The sequence below is a fragment of the Coffea arabica genome, chromosome 6c (assembly GCF_036785885.1).
Source record: "Coffea arabica cultivar ET-39 chromosome 6c, Coffea Arabica ET-39 HiFi, whole genome shotgun sequence".
Classification (NCBI taxonomy): domain Eukaryota; kingdom Viridiplantae; phylum Streptophyta; class Magnoliopsida; order Gentianales; family Rubiaceae; genus Coffea; species Coffea arabica.
In genome coordinates this window covers 45,315,198-45,333,897 of record NC_092320.1, presented here as the reverse complement: position 1 = coordinate 45,333,897, position 18,700 = coordinate 45,315,198, and the positions used below count along the sequence as shown (strand labels likewise).

The 18,700-nt window shown below is 39.4% G+C and overlaps 1 long non-coding RNA gene across 1 annotated transcript; it reads right to left on the bottom strand.

Moving 5' to 3' along the window:
• Positions 1-13,900: 13,900 nt before the first annotated feature.
• Positions 13,901-16,132, bottom strand: LOC140008116 (uncharacterized). The gene is made up of 3 exons (XR_011815520.1): positions 15,946-16,132; positions 14,655-14,717; positions 13,901-14,026 (listed from the first exon to the last, which is right to left on the bottom strand). It is a non-coding gene; the product is annotated as an uncharacterized lncRNA (long non-coding RNA).
• Positions 16,133-18,700: the final 2,568 nt, after the last annotated feature.

The window sequence follows — 18,700 nt, the reverse complement described above, 5'->3', positions numbered from 1 at the left end:
TAAAATGATTTTTCTAGTATCGGTTAGTTTTTGAGAAATTAAGAGCGTATTTTGAACGTGTGACCCGCAAGTGCGGTAAATGCATTATATTTTTGACAACTTGTTGGAATTTTGTATTAAGTGATATTATTTTACAAAGTGTTAAGATATTTGAATTAGAGAGACAAAAAGATAAGTTTTAAACCTAAAGGGTGACAAGTGTCACCTTCCTATTCAACCTTGACTTTGACCATTATTTCTTACCTTTACTAATACTCAATTTTGACCCAAAAAGCACCTAAATTTCTGCAAGCTTGGCCGAACCTCTTGGAGCAAAAATACAAGAAGAAAGCCTTCAACTCCAACTCCATTTCTTGCTCAATCTTGTGAATCAACCGTTAAACTTTCAAATTCCTCCACAAAAGTCACTTGTTTAGAAAGATTGAAGGTAGTGGTGGAGTGATTAGAGAAGGCAAAGGACTAACCCATCAACTTTCTTGATATTTCAAGGTTCATGTCTAGCAATCCTTTCATTGTTCTTGATTATGCTAAATTAGTGACTTGTGATGGCTAAAGAGATGGTTTGATGGATTATATCTTGATTTTGGTTGAATTGGTGAAGTTTTATCATTATTGGGGATTTTTCTGTTTTCATATGGATATGATTATGGGGTCATGTATAATGATTGGAAATGATGTTTAAGGACTCTATGAGGTGGAAAAAGTGGTCAATTGCAATCAATTTCTGTTTTGGAAGAAATTTCAGAAAATTAGGTTTTGTGAAGGAACATTCTGCCCGAATTTGTAGCTCATAGATAAAGGCCGAATTGGCCTTGGATTAAAACATAAAAGTTGTAGGGAATGACATTTTAGAGGTTTCTACAAAATTTCAGGTCAATCGGAGTAGTGTAGAATGAGAAAAGTTGAAATTACTATTGCTGTTCTGGTTTTACCCGAATGTAAGAATTGCGCCTGTAATTGGTTGTTTTGGCTGGAATTGCTTCCGAATTGGTTGTTGAGGCCTTCTGATGAAATTTAACCCTGTTTCTTAGCTTTCAGCTGGTTTTAGAATTTCTGGATTTGGACTTGGATAGCCTGATTTATGATGTTTCCGCTAGACTGCGATCTGTGAATCTGTTTTTCCGGTTCTGGTGTAGTTTATTGCATTTTTGACCTAGTTACACTCGAAACTGCGTTGAGTGACCTTCTGTAATATTGTAGCCCTGTCTCTTAGCTTCGAAACGGTGGGTCTTGAACCTTCATCCGACAATCGTAGCGCCTTTGGTACCATTACCGTAAAATGACGTCAAAACTGTTTTTCTGATTTTGAGCTTAACTTTCATTTCTGGACTTTTCCCTAGCTTGACTTGTACTAGTACTACTTGGAGCTTGCTGAATGGCTATTGGATGAACTTATTTGTGTGACTTTGGGACTGGTTGAGGAAATAATGAAGCCTTGACGGCTGGAAAAGTAAGCAAATTTAGTGGAAGTGCTGTCTGAACTTTGAAAGGACTTGATTGCATTGAGTTTGTGATTTAAGACTTGGATTTGAGCAAGGCAATGATATTTGATGGATGATTTCTGAGCCATGGAGGTGAGTGACCCTAAATTATTTCCAAAGTACTTGTGAAACGTTTCTTGCATTATTTACTTTTGAACTGTTTCCAAAGTTACTTTTGAACTGTTTTCTTGCATATCATGCGTGCTTATATGAGAGTGTTCCTTGTTTGATATATTTCCTTGACTTATTGGCTTGTTATTATTGATTGATAACGTGTTAAGTGCTTTGAATGATTTCCAAAACGAGCTTTTCTAGGCGAGTGTGTACTTTATCGCACTCGACCTAAATAACTGTGCAATTTTCAAGGATTTAATTATTGAAATGCTAGTTGCGCATGATGTAAGCCTTTTGGGCTGAACTGGCCATTGCCCCTTGTTACCGGTCGTCTCGAGCCAGAAACGGTCTCGGTCGGGCGATTAGGGACTTGGGTGAACGTTTGGTATACTCGAGTATTACCTTTGTAGGTTGGTGGAGGTTGGTGGAGTCTGGTGAATGAAATGAATGACCAAATGAGCGAGCGGTTTATTCATAAAAGAAAAGAAAATGCATTTTTCAAAAGTTTGAAGGAAGGAGGAAATGTCAGGAGAACGAACGTATCTTTTCATGAATGTTACTATCGCTTTCCATTGTAAATGTTTCTTGAATTATTGATACTCCATATTTACTGTTTTGCAAATGTTGTAGTTGTTTCTGGACTTATCATTTGATTTATGACATCATTGATATATGACATCATTGAAATGAACTATTGTGAAACCGATTTGATTACTGATTTTACTGGTTACTCGCTGAGTTTTTAGCTCACCCCAAAACTATTTTTATTCCCCTCCACAGGGCTCGTGGCGAAGGAAGGCTTGTAGTACTTGTGCACGTGTCTGGATGGCCTATATCTTGTACAATTTGGATGTTGGAATCATTTTATGTATAGTTAGGAATTAGTTTCCGCTGCATTTGTGATATGTAATTCTTGGAGAATTTGATGTATATTTGAGATTTATATTATAATTTGTTTGAGAACTGTAGTGAACGACTGAGTCCCGGCGAAAGCTGGGCAGGCGGTCCGCCGAACCCTCTGGTTCGCCTTAGGGGGAGGTGGGTGTGAGGCCCCAGTTCGTTCTACGTTGATATATTCATTAATTGGGCAGTAACGTTTGGTTTTGGGAGTATTTCGAAAACCCTAAGTAGGGATTAAGATTTAAACCCTCAGTTCCGGTTAAGATTGAAAACCCGTTTTCCTACATTTTCTTTATTAGAAAATTTCCCAGATAATTTTTATTGAGTAACTAGAGTTTTTAGATGATTTTTCTAGTATTAGTTAGTTTTTGAGAAATTAAGAACGTATATCGGACGTGGGACCCACTAGTGCGAAAAGTTCGAAAAAATTCGGCCGATTAGGTTAAGTTTCGGATACTGGGTTTAATTTACCGGGTGTTAAGAGATAAGTAGAGGTTGCAATTTGGATTGATATGAGAGAGAAAAGTTAGGTAGATATTTAATAAAAGGTGACAAGTGTCACCATAAGATTTAATCTTACCATAAGACCACTATTCACCTTTTTCTATTTTGACCAAATAAATCACCAAAAATAACCAAAAATTCCTCATTCTTTTCTCCCTCTTGGCCGACTCTCTCTCTAAGCAAAAGAAGAAAAACCTCTCTCAATTCCTTGCTCTAATCTTGCCCAAATCAACAACTTAACCGTTTAATCTTGAACTTACTCCATAAAACCTCTCCTATTAGTGTTAGTAAGTTGTTTAGTGAAGCTTTTTGGAAGAGCTAAGGTGACCAACATCTTCCTCTCTCTTGTTTCTTGGTAAGTGAGGCTTGAAACACCCTACTACACCTAATGATGCTTATGTTATGCTTATTGGTGATTCAAGTGCTGAAATTTCTGGTTTTTATCTTGGTTTGGAGTGATTTGGTGAAGTTTTCTATTTTATGATGATTTTTCTGGTTTAATTGGATTATGATGGTGTGGTTGTTTATGATGATTGGAAATGGTATATAATGATTCTAGAGGGTGGAAAAAGTGGAAGATTTCAAGTAATTTCTGTTTTGTAGGGTTCTTGGTTCTTCATTCTGTCCGAAAATTTTGGTCATAGATAGAGGCCGAATTGGCCTTGGCTTAAAACATGAAAGTTGTAGGTAATGACATTTTATAGGTGCCTGTAAAATTTCAGGTGAATCGGAGTAGTGTAGAGTGAGAAAAGTCGAATTTACCCTTGCTGTTCTGGTTTTGGCTGAATGTAAGAACTGCGATTGTAATTGGTTGTTTTGGTTGGGATTGCTTCTGAATTGGTTGTTATGGTCTTCCGATGAAATGTAGCCTTAAATCTTAGCTTTCATATGGCTTTGGAATCTCGGAATTTGGACTTAGGTAGCCTGTTTTATGATGTTTGTGCTAGAATACATTTTGTGAATCTGTTTTTGCGATGCTGGTGTAGTATCTTGCATTTTTGACCTAGTTACACTCAAAACTGGATTGAGTGGCCTTCTTCAACATTGTAGCCTCTTAGGTCCTGAATCTACTTGTAAAATTTCAGGTCAAACGGATTAGTGTATCCTGAGTTATGGACAAAACTATCAGGCCTGTTTTAGACGTTCGTTTGTGTACGTTTTGAATTTCAGTTTCTGACCGTGGGTTTTTCCGTATTGATCCCATTCGATCTGGGTGTCGACTCCTTCATAAGAAATTTAGATCTTGGTCTCAGCTTCGAAACGGTATAAAGTACGTCGGAATCCGAGTTCCGTAGCTTCTGTTATGACCCAAACAATATAGATCGTCAGAACTGCCTTGTATCTGGACAGTTCTGACGGGTATTTTGGCACTCGATTTTCGTTCTATTCTGAGTGGATTCAGATCTTGGCCAAAACATCAAAGTTTTAGCCTTATGTTTCAGCTTTCTAACGCCTCTGGAATTTCTTGATTTTGATTTCTGAGCCGTGAGTTACGGCCTTGCAAACAGGGCCTGTTTGGTAAACCGCAATGAAACAGCTGGCACTGTTTCGTGCATTTTTTACCTATACCTATTGAGATCTGGGTTGAGATACCTAAATTAAAGTTGTAGCTCTTCCTTTTAGCTTCGAAACGGTGTCTCACCCACCTTGATCCGACACTCCTAGCCTAACTTTTGACCAAAACGGTTTGAGATGGCAGATCTGGCCGTCCCGTTTGCCGTTTCCGCACTGGCGGGTGCCAATTTTGCCGTTTTGCTTGTTTTAAGTACGTTAGTGGCCGTTTGTGATATATTATGACACAATCTTCTATTTTAGACAGTGGTGAGCTAGGCGGAGCCGGTGGGGCCCACTACTAGCGAACACGCGCGAAGCGATTTTGCTTTAGTACTACTTTTGTATTTTGGGTAAGTATTCAGGCCAGTTTGGTGTGTTTTCTTTGCTATGTGTTTGAGATATGTGAAAAGGGCACTTAGGCGAGGGTGTACTTTATCGCACTCGACCTAAACCCTAATTTGAATGTATAATTGTACTTGGCATATGTATATGAACCTTTTGGAACCAAAACCCTTGAGCTTGTGGCTCGGGGCGAGTTTCGAATAAAGTTTGTGAAGTTTGCAAAGTTTGTGATTTTGAATAATTTTGTGAAGTTTGTGAGTTTGGGGCGAACTCTTGACCTGGTTGGACTATTCGAGCCGGTTAGGGCTTGGTCGAAGTCAGTCCAACTTAGTCTGAGGTCACCAAGTTTGTAGGTTCATGTTATGAACCAATTTTGTGAATCCGGTTCACCGAGAAGGTGACCAAGTTTGTGACCCGAGCTTGTGACTCAAGCTCAAGTTTGTGATTTCGTTCGCCCGGGCAAGTTTGTGAGGTGACTGGCCAGTGAGGGTGATAAGGTGTCGGTGGGTGTACAAGTGAAGTTCTACGGACTATTATTTGCGGTCGACGGAGTGTCGGCAGGAGATCATGCATGGCACATGAATTGGCTTTGGAGCCACCCGTATCCTTATTATATGATGTTGTTCTTTTCTGCTTTTGCTTTACTCTTATTGTGTAATTGTTGCTACATGAATTTACGCTTTCGCCCCTGTTTACTTACTAAGCATATAGCTTACCCCATTCCTTTTGTTTTCCTTAGCAGGGGCCGACGCGGGGACTTTTGGCTCGTATACTAGTATAGTTAGATTGGCTTGTAATAGTTGAACAGTTAGGATGTTTATTTTTGTTTTCGTGGTCTGACTCGATACTTTTGGAGAATGTAATTATAACTCTTTTGGGGTTGTATATAGTACTCTTTTGAATTTTCTGGCTTTGATTGTTTTAAGTTTTGAGTCCTGGCGCGAGCTAGGCAGGCGGCCCGCCGATACCCTTGGGTTCGCCCTTGGGAGAAGTGGGGTCGTCACAGTGGGGCTGTCACAAAAGGGGTAAGCTAGAAGCTTAGTGACTAACCAGGGGTAAAAATATAATTTTTACATGTCAACATTTCCACAGTGAGAGCAAAGCAAAAGCAGAAAAGTAACATCACATGGTAAGGATACGGGTGGCTCCCAAGCCAACTCATTTGTCAAGCTTGATCACTGGTTGACCCTTGAGATCCTGAGCCACACAACTCGCTTCTCTTAAAGGATCCCAGATAAAGAGACCATGAGCCTCAGCTCAAGTCACGAGCAATACATGCTCAAAATATTTTTCAGGCAATAAATGCTCTAAAATCGTAGTTCAAGCAATAAATGCTTTGGTTCAAGCAATAAATGCTTTGGTTCAAGCAATAAATGCTTTAGTTCAAGCAATAAATGCTCTAGTTCAAGCAATAAATGCTCTCAAATTGCGTCACAAGCAATAAATGCTCAACAAATGTTTCACAAGCAATAAATGCTCCATAACAAATCACAAAAAATCATATTTCACAGGTATCAAGAGCAACTAATGGGTCTTATATCGAGTGCGATAAAGTACACCCTCGCCTAAGTAATCCATTTTTCATAGTAAACTCATTTTAGTATTGAGTTACACAGATATCCTGATTACTCACCTAAAGAGCAAGTATAACAAGAGAAAGTATGGAAATGAATTCAAGTTGCCAGCTAGTGGGCCCCACCGGCTCCGTCTAGCCCTTCACTGCTTGTAGCAGAAGGTTGAGCCATATTATCACACAAACAACTACTAAAGTGCACAAATTAAGCAAAACGGCAAAATTGGCACATGCATGTGCGGAAACGGCAAACGAAAACATAAACGGCCGGCAACGGAAACGGTAGATTTGGCACCTAGAACCGTTTTGATCAAATTTCAGGCTACGGTTATCGGATCAAAGCTCATTAGGTACTGCTACGAAGCTAAGAAGAAGGGCTATAATTTTCATGAAGACACCTTAATCTAGATCTGAATGGAAGCAGGTCAAAATTATGGAAAATAGTACCAGAAATTTGCATTTTAGGGTGACGGACAGGGTTTGTTTGCTGGACCATAACTCACAGCTCACAAATCCAAATCAAGAAATTCCAAAGGCGTTGGAAAGCTAAGAAATAAGGCTATAACTTTTATATTTTGACACAAAACTGAATCAGTACGAAGCATAGGGAAAAAGGGGTTCAAAGTTCCTGTCAGAACTGTCCAAATTCGAAGGCAGTTCTGACAACCGATCTTATTCTGGTCATAACTGAAGCTACGGAACTCGGATTTGGATGCAATTTATACCGTTTCGAAGCTAAGAGCAAGATCTACATTTATTATGAAGGAGTCAACAACACCCAATTCACACGTTGTCAAAACGGACAGAGTATGGTCAGAAGCAAAATTAAAAAGAGTAACACAATCCAGTGTACAAAATAGGTGCAAGTGTTTTTTGCTATAACTCGGGCTACACTGATCCGTTTGACCTGAAAGTTTGCAGGCACATCAAAAACTTAAGAAGATACAACTTTCATGAAGACCACTCAGTCCAGTTCTCACCCTAACTAGGTCAAATTTACCAAAACAACTCCATATTTTCTAGTTCAAAATTCACTGCAGAAATCAACTAGCAGTCCTGCTTTATTCACTCATATCTCAGCACACACAACTCCAATTCAGGTAATTCCTAAGCCATTTCAAAGCTAGGATACAAGGCTATAAGTCTTAATAAGACATCAACAACCAAATCAGTAGTATTACTGGTCAAAACAATCAATTACAGAAGCTGATTAGCATGTTCGGATAGAAACAGGGCAGCAGGGGTATTTCAGTTTTTTCATAGGCTACGTTGCTCCGATTGAGCTAAAATTTTGTAGGCACCTATAAATCATCATTCTCTAAAACTTTCATGTTTTGTGATAAGCCTAATTCGGTCTCTAACATGGAGCACTAAAACCAGACAGAATAGGGCTACAATTTTCCAGAAATCTGGAATTCATGCATTCAAGTGCTAATCTTCCACAAAACAACATCTAAAACCACTAAAACCACTAATAAGCAATTAATTGAAGTAAAGAGGATGTTCTTGGCAAAATACCTTAAAACTACAAGAAAGGTAGTAGCTTGGAGCTTGTCCCTTCAAAATCACTCCACTCAATCCTTTAATCTACCTTAGTAACCAACTTTTATGGAGTGATTTGCAATTCTATCGGTTAAAACTCAAGATTGAAGTAAGAAATTGGAGTGAAAGATCAAGGTTTTTCTCTCTCTCTCTTTAGTTTTTGATTTGGTTTATGTCTTGTGTTCTCTTGGAGGTTCTAGAATTAATACTTAGTCAAGACCATTAGTAGATATTTTCCACCAACCAATCACATAAAAGATGATTATTCACTTCCTAGTCCTTGCAACTTCCTTTTTGTTTTCTCACACTCTTGCCCACAAATGTTTAGAACTCTTGCACTTAACTCCATAGGATACAACTTATTCTAATCCAACATACTTTGTCACACTTAATCATTTCACTAATCACCTTATTATCTTAACCTCCCACTTAATCATACTTTCTCCATAATAAAAACAATAAAACAACCATTATAACATTGGCGAAATTAGGGTTTTAATAAAATTCCAAATTAAGGTTTTTCGATTCTAAAAGCAAAATCACATGTAAAGAATTACCATCATCCTTAAAATTAAATTTTATAGAAAAATTTAGCACAAATAATCCTTATTCAAAATTAAGGACGAATCGGGATCTCTGTAACGACCCCACCTCCCCCTAAGGCGTACCAGAGGGTTCGGCGGGCCGCCTGCCCAGCTCTCGCCGGGACTCAGTCGTTCGCTACAGTCCTCAATTAAAAATTGAAATAAATCACTAGAATAAATAGGGCATTGATCCAAACTTAAAGCGGAACTTATATACATTGCCAACCCAAAAGAGAATATAAACATCAAATATACAAGGGTTCTCAATCCTTCATACGTCCAGCCCGTGCCAAGCACTAGGCGAGAACCACTACAAAAGAAACAAAAGAAACAAAACTAGATTGGCTAGTCTATCTCAAGCTCACGTCCTCGCTCGCCTTCCCCTGTAAGGAAAACAAAACTAAAGGAATGAGCTAAAAGCCCAGTGAGGTTCCGAACACATAATCAGATAATCAATCCAATACATTAAACATGGAGTATCAATAATTCAAGAAACATTTACAATGGAAAGCGATAGTAACACATTCATTAAAAGGATACGGCTCACAAGAAGCAATTCGTTATTTCGTTCATTCGATCTCCTGACATTACCCCTTATTCCTCCAATCATTTGAAAATGCATTTTTCATTTATCAATAAACCCTCGTTCGTTCGTTCGTTCATTCATTCATTCATTCACCCCCGTCCTGGCCGTTGGCCAGTCTCCACCAACCTACAGGGTAATACTCGAGTATACCAAACGTTCACCCAAGTCCCTAATCGCCCGACCGAGTCCGCTTCTGGCTCGAGACGACCGGTAACAAGGGGCAATGGCCAGTTCAGCCCAAAAGGCTTACATTCATGCGCAAGTAACATTTCAATCATTAAATCCTTGAAAATTGCACAGTTATTTAGGTCGAGTGCGATAAAGTACACACTCGCCTAAAAAGCTCGTTTTGGAAATCATTAAAAACACTTAACACATTAGCAAATGATAACAACAAGCCATAGAATCAAATAAGGAACACTCACCTAGAAATGCAAAATATCGTGCAAAATATACTTCCGGATATTACCCTTAATCACCAATGAAACCTAAGGTTGAACAAGAGAACATTATTATAGTTTATCGAGCCAAACATTTAAGGGAAACAAAGAAACCCGACTAATTAAGAGTAAAACGTGTAAAGATGACTTTCAGGTAAGAAGAGGGTTGTTTAAACCCAAGGATGAAAAATCATGTTTTATAATGGAAAACCGGTCATGGTATTGGCCAAACAAAAGTATACAAGTTCCAATAGAAACCTAGCCCTCGAGCGAAAATTTGGGCAGCACGCCCTTTGTGTTTACCTAATTTTCCAGCCATTTTGGCTTCATTATTTTTCCTCAACCACAGCCCAACATCACACATAAACAATTCAAGTCAAGAGCCGTTCCATAGGCTCACAATATCATAAGAATAAGAATTACAACAATCACAAGTGCAGACATTCAACTTAGCACAAGACAGATTTGACGTACGAATGCGGAAATAACATATCCGAAGCTACGCTTATCGGATTGAGACGAAACCTATGCCGTTTCGAAGCTAAGACACAGATCTACAACATTCATGAAGGTCACTTAGTCCAGTTCCTAATGTAACTTAGTCAAATTCTCAAATTACTAAACCAGAACCCAATTCGTCGGCTGTTTAAACGCAGAACACTGTAATGGACATAACTCAGAGTACACAAGTCCGAATCAGGTGTTCTTAGAGGCATTTAAAAGCTAATTCAGAATTATACAACTTTCAGGTTTTGGAAAAACACTAAATCAGAATGGATCCTAGTCAAAAAATGGGATAAACTGGACTTAACTGATCACACGGACTGCTTAGGAAATACTTAAAACAGTAAGGGTATTTTGGACTTTTCACATCCTACGTTGCTCCGATTGAGCTGAAATTTTGTAGGAACCTATAAAATACCATTCTATACAACTTTTCTTCTTTGACCTAAGGCCAATTCGGCCTCTAACATAGGGATTCAAATTCGGACAGAATGTTGGGAAAACATTTCCAGATTCTGGAATTCCTAGTTTTTAGTGGAACTTTCCTTAATTTCTTGGTCTAATCACTACCAAAGCCTCTCTTATAACCTTAATTTCAACATATATACTTCATACAACAAATTGGGCAGAAATTCATCAAGCCCTAGTTCATCATATAAATTGGGGAAAACTTCCAAAACAAGATAATATCCATGATTCCACCACAAAATCAAGTTGCTAAGCTTAATTTAACAAGATTGAAAGTAAAACTTGGAGAGATAAGCTTTCTTACCTTGACTAGAGTTCACTAAGAGTAGCCCAAGCTTTCTCTTTCAAAAATCACACCACAAGTCACTAACTAATCACTCAAGGACAAGTTTAATCGGTTTGTTTTGTTTGATTTCTCACTTGGTTGATCAAACTCAAGATGAAATGGTTGTTTTTCTTGTTTTTCTTGCTCTCCCTTTTCTCTCTTTCTCTCGGCTGTGATGGTGCAGAAATGAAGAGCTTTGGAGTTGGTTTTAGGGATAAATATGATGGAAATTCATTAGTCAACCAACCAAGGAAAGTCTACCACTTGTCGCTTCAAGATTGGTTCTTAATTTTTTTCTTTTTCCTTGTTGTTTTTGGTCAAAAATTTCGGCCAGCTTGCTCAGCTTTATAGCTGATGTTTGGCTCTAATATTAAAGAGATTAAGTATATAAAAAATGATGGTCAAGTGGTGCGTTCAAACGGTAGTGCGCGGGACCCGCCGGTTCGCGCCGTTTTTCTTAAAAACTCACGTACTAGGGTTTTTACTTCCCATTCACTAACCTTATATCATTGCCACTAGTCACATATTATTTCTCACTTAAAAGTCACTTTTAATCCCCAAATTAATTCTTACTCTGTACCGAAAATTCATCCGGCGGAAAATCGCGAAAACCCTAATTTCGCTCCAAACTTGAAACCGAAGCGTAAAACCCTATTTTCTAGGTTTATCTACACTTAATGTGAAATATTTGGGTAGTGGCCTTTGATAAATACTAATTTTCAAATAAAAGGGTATTTTTGAGGAAAAATACAAGGAATTTGCGAGTCCTCACATTCTCTCCCCCTTAAAAAATTTCGTCCTCGAAATTTTACCTTCAGTTGCCTCAGACGAGTCCGGAACTTGTCGGTTGTCTAAAGCATAAACCTTTGCCGGTCCGCTAGTTCGTTTCCCTCCTTCATTCACTTGTGATTTAGCTCCATCCAGTTGCAGAGTATTGCTTTCACGTGACTGTCTCCTCGGACAGTTGCTAACTTGATGATCGCCACTTCCGCAGATTAAACATTTCCGCCTCTTTCTCCAACAATCGCTTTCGACATGATTTGCCTTTCCACAGTACCCACAGACCACGTGAGAAGCCATCTTTTGGCTTTCTTGAAAACTTTTCCCAAATCTGATTTGGCTTTCTTTTGTAGATCCTTCACCTATCGCCCCTAATGTCCATGGTGGGTGGGATAAAAAGTTCACTTTTTGCACTTTGGAGGGGACTCTCGCTTCACTTAATTCCTCCGCTACACTACTCGATGCACTCCTTTTCTGGGTCTGGGAAGCTTTTATCTGTGCCTTTGCAGTCTCGATTCTTTGAGTTTTCTCAAGGGCCTCCGTAAATGTATTCACTTGTACTGCCGCTAATGCTTCTTGGAGTTCCAAATTTAATCCCTGTATAAACCATCTTACTCTTCGCCGCTCTGTGGCCACCAATTCAGAAGCAAACTTGGATAGTTTCGTAAATTTTGTTTCATATTCGGCCACACTTAGCGTTCCCTGGCGTAGTCCAATAAACTCTTCCTCTCTCCTCTCTTGAACTAAAGGAGGGAGGTATTTCTCGTTAAATTCCCTTATGAAATTCGTCCATGTCCATACGGTCTGTTCTCTTTCCCATTTTGCTTTAATAACGTTCCACCACGCTCGGGCCGATCCTTCAAATTGGAACACCGCAAAGTTTACTTGTCTTTGCTCGGTGTAGTTCAAGACGGTGAAAATATTAATCATGGCCTCTAACCATTGTTCGGCTATATCCGGATCAGATCCTCCAAGGAATTTCGGAGGAGTAAATTTCTGAAACCGCTCAAGAGCCTTATCTTCTCCGATTTCAGGGTTCCGGGGTTGATTCACGGCCATTTGGCCTTGTTGATCCACCAGTCTTGCCAAGATATCTGTCATTTGTTGCATTACCGTTGCCATTTGGTCTTCGGCTTCATCCCTCATTCCTTGCTCTTGTGCAGCTGTTGTTTCTCTTTCCTCTCTTGGCTCTTGAGCTCGTTCATTCCCACGTCCACGTCCACGTCCACGGCTACGTCTCCCGTCCATATATATGTGTTTTCCCTCTCTTTTCTTTTCCCCCAAAAGGTAATTTAGTAAATAAACACGATAAGGTTACTAAAGTAACTATTGAGGGCACCAAATATTCAAATAAACATATACCCACATAACACGCCATACCAAAAAGACGGATAAGCAAATACACAAATACATATCAAGTTGGACAGATAACCATGTACATACAGGTATACTAACGTCATGTAGTAACAATATACAGGTAAATCAAAAGGAAAAGGTGAAGTCGCCCCAGTATCAGCCCGTCTGGTCTCTCACGTCATTTACTATCCAAACTAGACGTCCCTGACCTCTTGTGCTCATTCTAGTCAGACAAAGCCTGTTCATGTTCCCAAAATACAAGTCTCAAGTATTTAGCAGCACCTCAACTATAGAGTACTCAGGCACGAGAATCCGAAAGAAGATAATTCACATCTCGAGCTGCAGTCTCAAGAGTAAACTATCTACAATCGGAATTCCTACCTGACATACCTATCTATGGTCTTCAGATACCATGAGAAAGATTTAAGGCCTATAACATTCGCAATTCATAGCTTCACTTAGTCCCTCATACTTTTTCACCACTTAGTCCAGGGTCACTCCACGTAGAAACCACGCGAAGCAGCTATAAGTTTTATCCCTCAATCGCTTAACTTTCAAGTCCAATCAAATCCCACAGTCCGGTATCCTAATCTTTAATCTAGGATACACTACAGAGATCTGAAGCCTAAGCTCTGATACCACTTGTAACGACCCCACCTCCCCCTAAGGCGTACCAGAGGGTTCGGCGGGCCGCCTGCCCAGCTCTCGCCGGGACTCAGTCGTTCGCTACAGTTCTCAATTAAAAATTGAAATAAATCACTAGAATAAATAGGGCATTGATCCAAACTTAAAGCGGAACTTATATACATTGCCAACCCAAAAGAGAATATAAACATCAAATATACAAGGGTTCTCAATCCTTCATACGTCCAGCCCGTGCCAAGCACTAGGCGAGAACCACTACAAAAGAAACAAAAGAAACAAAACTAGATTGGCTAGTCTATCTCAAGCTCACGTCCTCGCTCGCCTTCCCCTGTAAGGAAAACAAAACTAAAGGAATGAGCTAAAAGCCCAGTTAGGTTCCGAACACATAATCAGATAATCAATCCAATACATTAAACATGGAGTATCAATAATTCAAGAAACATTTACAATGGAAAGCGATAGTAACACATTCATTAAAAGGATACGGCTCACAAGGAACAATTCGTTATTTCGTTCATTCGATCTCCTGACATTACCCCTTATTCCTCCAATCATTTGAAAATGCATTTTTCGTTTATCAATAAACCCTCGTTCGTTCGTTCGTTCATTCATTCATTCATTCACCCCCGTCCTGGCCGTTGGCCAGTCTCCACCAACCTACAGGGTAATACTCGAGTATACCAAACGTTCACCCAAGTCCCTAATCGCCCGACCGAGTCCGCTTCTGGCTCGAGACGACCGGTAACAAGGGGCAATGGCCAGTTCCGCCCAAAAGGCTTACATTCATGCGCAAGTAACATTTCAATCATTAAATCCTTGAAAATTGCACAGTTATTTAGGTCGAGTGCGATAAAGTACACACTCGCCTAAAAAGCTCGTTTTGGAAATCATTAAAAACACTTAACACATTAGCAAATGATAACAACAAGCCATAGAATCAAATAAGGAACACTCACCTAGAAATGCAAAATATCGTGCAAAATATCCTTCCGGATATTACCCTTAATCACCAATGAAACCTAAGGTTGAACAAGAGAACATTATTATAGTTTATCGAGCAAAACATTTAAGGGAAACAAAGAAACCCGACTAATTAAGAGTAAAACGTGTAAAGATGACTTTCAGGTAAGAAGAGGGTTGTTTGAACCCAAGGATGAAAAATCATGTTTTATAATGGAAAACCGGTCATGGTATTGGCCAAACAAAAGTATACAAGTTCCAATAGAAACCTAGCCCTCGAGCGAAAATTTGGGCAGCACACCCTTTGTGTTTACCTAATTTTCCAGCCATTTTGGCTTCATTATTTTTCCTCAACCACAGCCCAACATCACACATAAACAATTCAAGTCAAGAGCCGTTCCATAGGCTCACAATATCATAAGAATAAGAATTACAAGAATCACAAGTGCAGACATTCAACTTAGCACAAGACAGATTTGACGTACGAATGCGGAAATAACATATCCGAAGCTACGCTTATCGGATTGAGACGAAACCTATGCCGTTTCGAAGATAAGACACAGATATACAACATTCATGAAGGTCACTTAGTCCAGTTACTAATGTAACTTAGTCAAATTCTCAAATTACTAAACCAGAACCCAATTCGTCGGCTGTTTAAACGCAGAACACTGTAATGGACATAACTCAGAGTACACAAGTCCGAATCAGGTGTTCTTAGAGGCATTTGAAAGATAATTCAGAATTCTACAACTTTCATGTTTTGGAAAAACACTAAATCAGAATGGATCCTAGTCAAAAAATGGGATAAACTGGACTTAACTGATCACACGGACTGCTTAGGAAATACTTAAAACAGTAAGGGTATTTTGGACTTTTCACATCCTACGTTGATCCGATTGAGCTGAAATTTTGTAGGAACCTATAAAATACCATTCTATACAACTTTCCTTCTTTGACCTAAGGCCAATTCGGCCTCTAACATAGGGATTCAAATTCGGACAGAATGTTGGGAAAACATTTCCAGATTCTGGAATTCCTAGTTTTTAGTGGAACTTTCCTTAATTTCTTGGTCTAATCACTACCAAAGCCTCTCTTATAACCTTAATTTCAACATATATACTTCATACAACAAATTGGGCAGAAATTCATCAAGCCCTAGTTCATCATATAAATTGGGGAAAACTTCCAAAACAAGATAATATCCATGATTCCACCACAAAATCAAGTTGCTAAGCTTAATTTAACAAGATTGAAAGTAAAACTTGGAGAGATAAGCTTTCTTACCTTGACTAGAGTTCACTAAGAGTAGCCCAAGCTTTCTCTTTCAAAAATCACACCACAAGTCACTAACTAATCACTCAAGGACAAGTTTAATCGGTTTGTTTTGTTTGATTTCTCACTTGGTTGATCAAACTCAAGATGAAATGGTTGTTTTTCTTGTTTTTCTTGCTCTCCCTTTTCTCTCTTTCTCTCGGCTGTGATGGTGCAGAAATGAAGAGCTTTGGAGTTGGTTTTAGGGATAAATATGATGGAAATTCATTAGTCAACCAACCAAGGAAAGTCTACCACTTGTTGCTTCAAGATTGGTTCTTAATTTTTTTCTTTTTCCTTGTTGTTTTTGGTCAAAAATTTCGGCCAGCTTGCTCAGCTTTATAGCTGATGTTTGGCTCTAATATTAAAGAGATTAAGTATATAAAAAATGATGGTCAAGTGGTGCGTTCAAACGGTAGTGCGCGGGACCCGCCGGTTCGCACCGTTTTTCTTAAAAACTCACGTACTAGGGTTTTTACTTCCCATTCACTAACCTTATATCATTGCCACTAGTCACATATTATTTCTCACTTAAAAGTCACTTTTAATCCCCAAATTAATTCTTACTCTGTACCGAAAATTCATCCGGCGGAAAATCGCGAAAACCCTAATTTCGCTCCAAACTTGAAACCGAAGCGTAAAACCCTATTTTCTAGGTTTATCTACACTTAATGTGAAATATTTGGGTAATGGCCTTTGATAAATACTAATTTTCAAATAAAAGGGTATTTTTGAGGAAAAATACAAGGAATTTGCGAGTCCTCACATTCTCTCCCCCTTAAAAAATTTCGTCCTCGAAATTTTACCTTCAGTTGCCTCAGACGAGTCCGGAACTTGTCGGTTGTCTAAAGCATAAACCTTTGCCGGTCCGCTAGTTCGTTTTCCTCCTTCATTCACTTGTGATTTAGCTCCATCCAGTTGCAGAGTATTGCTTTCACGTGACTGTCTCCTCGGACAGTTGCTAACTTGATGATCGCCACTTCCGCAGATTAAACATTTCCGCCTCTTTCTCCAACAATCGCTTTCGACATGATTTGCCTTTCCACAGTACCCACAGACCACGTGAGAAGCCATCTTTTGGCTTTCTTGAAAACTTTTCCCAAATCTGATTTGGCTTTCTTTTGTAGATCCTTCACCTATCGCCCCTAATGTCCATGGTGGGTGGGATAAAAAGTTCACTTTTTGCACTTTGGAGGGGACTCTCGCTTCACTTAATTCCTCCGCTACACTACTCGATGCACTCCTTTTCTGGGTCTGGGAAGCTTTTATCTGTGCCTTTGCAGTCTCGATTCTTTGAGTTTTCTCAAGGGCCTCCGTAAATGTATTCACTTGTACTGCCGCTAATGCTTCTTGGAGTTCCAAATTTAATCCCTGTATAAACCGTCTTACTCTTCGCCGCTCTGTGGCCACCAATTCAGAAGCAAACTTGGATAGTTTCGTAAATTTTGTTTCATATTCGGCCACACTTAGCGTTCCCTGGCGTAGTCCAATAAACTCTTCCTCTCTCCTCTCTTGAACTAAAGGAGGGAGGTATTTCTCGTTAAATTCCCTTATGAAATTCGTCCATGTCCATACGGTCTGTTCTCTTTCCCATTTTGCTTTAATAACGTTCCACCACGCTCGGGCCGATCCTTCAAATTGGAACACCGCAAAGTTTACTTGTCTTTGCTCGGTGTAGTTCAAGACGGTGAAAATATTAATCATGGCCTCTAACCATTGTTCGGCTATATCCGGATCAGATCCTCCAAGGAATTTCGGAGGAGTAAATTTCTGAAACCGCTCAAGAGCCTTATCTTCTCCGATTTCAGGGTTCCGGGGTTGATTCACGGCCATTTGGCCTTGTTGATCCACCAGTCTTGCCAAGATATCTGTCATTTGTTGCATTACCGTTGCCATTTGGTCTTCGGCTTCATCCCTCATTCCTTGCTCTTGTGCAGCTGTTGTTTCTCTTTCCTCTCTTGGCTCTTGAGCTCGTTCATTCCCACGTCCACGTCCACGTCCACGGCTACGTCTCCCGTCCATATATATGTGTTTTCCCTCTCTTTTCTTTTCCCCCAAAAGGTAATTTAGTAAATAAACACGATAAGGTTACTAAAGTAACTATTGAGGGCACCAAATATTCAAATAAACATATACCCACATAACACGCCATACCAAAAAGACGGATAAGCAAATACACAAATACATATCAAGTTGGACAGATAACCATGTACATACAGGTATACTAACGTCATGTAGTAACAATATACAGGTAAATCAAAAGGAAAAGGTGAAGTCGCCCCAGTATCAGCCCGTCTGGTCTCTCACGTCATTTACTATCCAAACTAGACGTCCCTGACCTCTTGTGCTCATTCTAGTCAGACAAAGCCTGTTCATGTTCCCAAAATACAAGTCTCAAGTATTTAGCAGCACCTCAACTATAGAGTACTCAGGCACGAGAATCCGAAAGAAGATAATTCACATCTCGAGCTGCAGTCTCAAGAGTAAACTATCTACAATCGGAATTCCTACCTGACATACCTATCTATGGTCTTCAGATACCATGAGAAAGATTTAAGGCCTATAACATTCGCAATTCATAGCTTCACTTAGTCCCTCATACTTTTTCACCACTTAGTCCAGGGTCACTCCACGTAGAAACCACGCGAAGCAGCTATAAGTTTTATCCCTCAATCGCTTAACTTTCAAGTCCAATCAAATCCCACAGTCCGGTATCCTAATCTTTAAT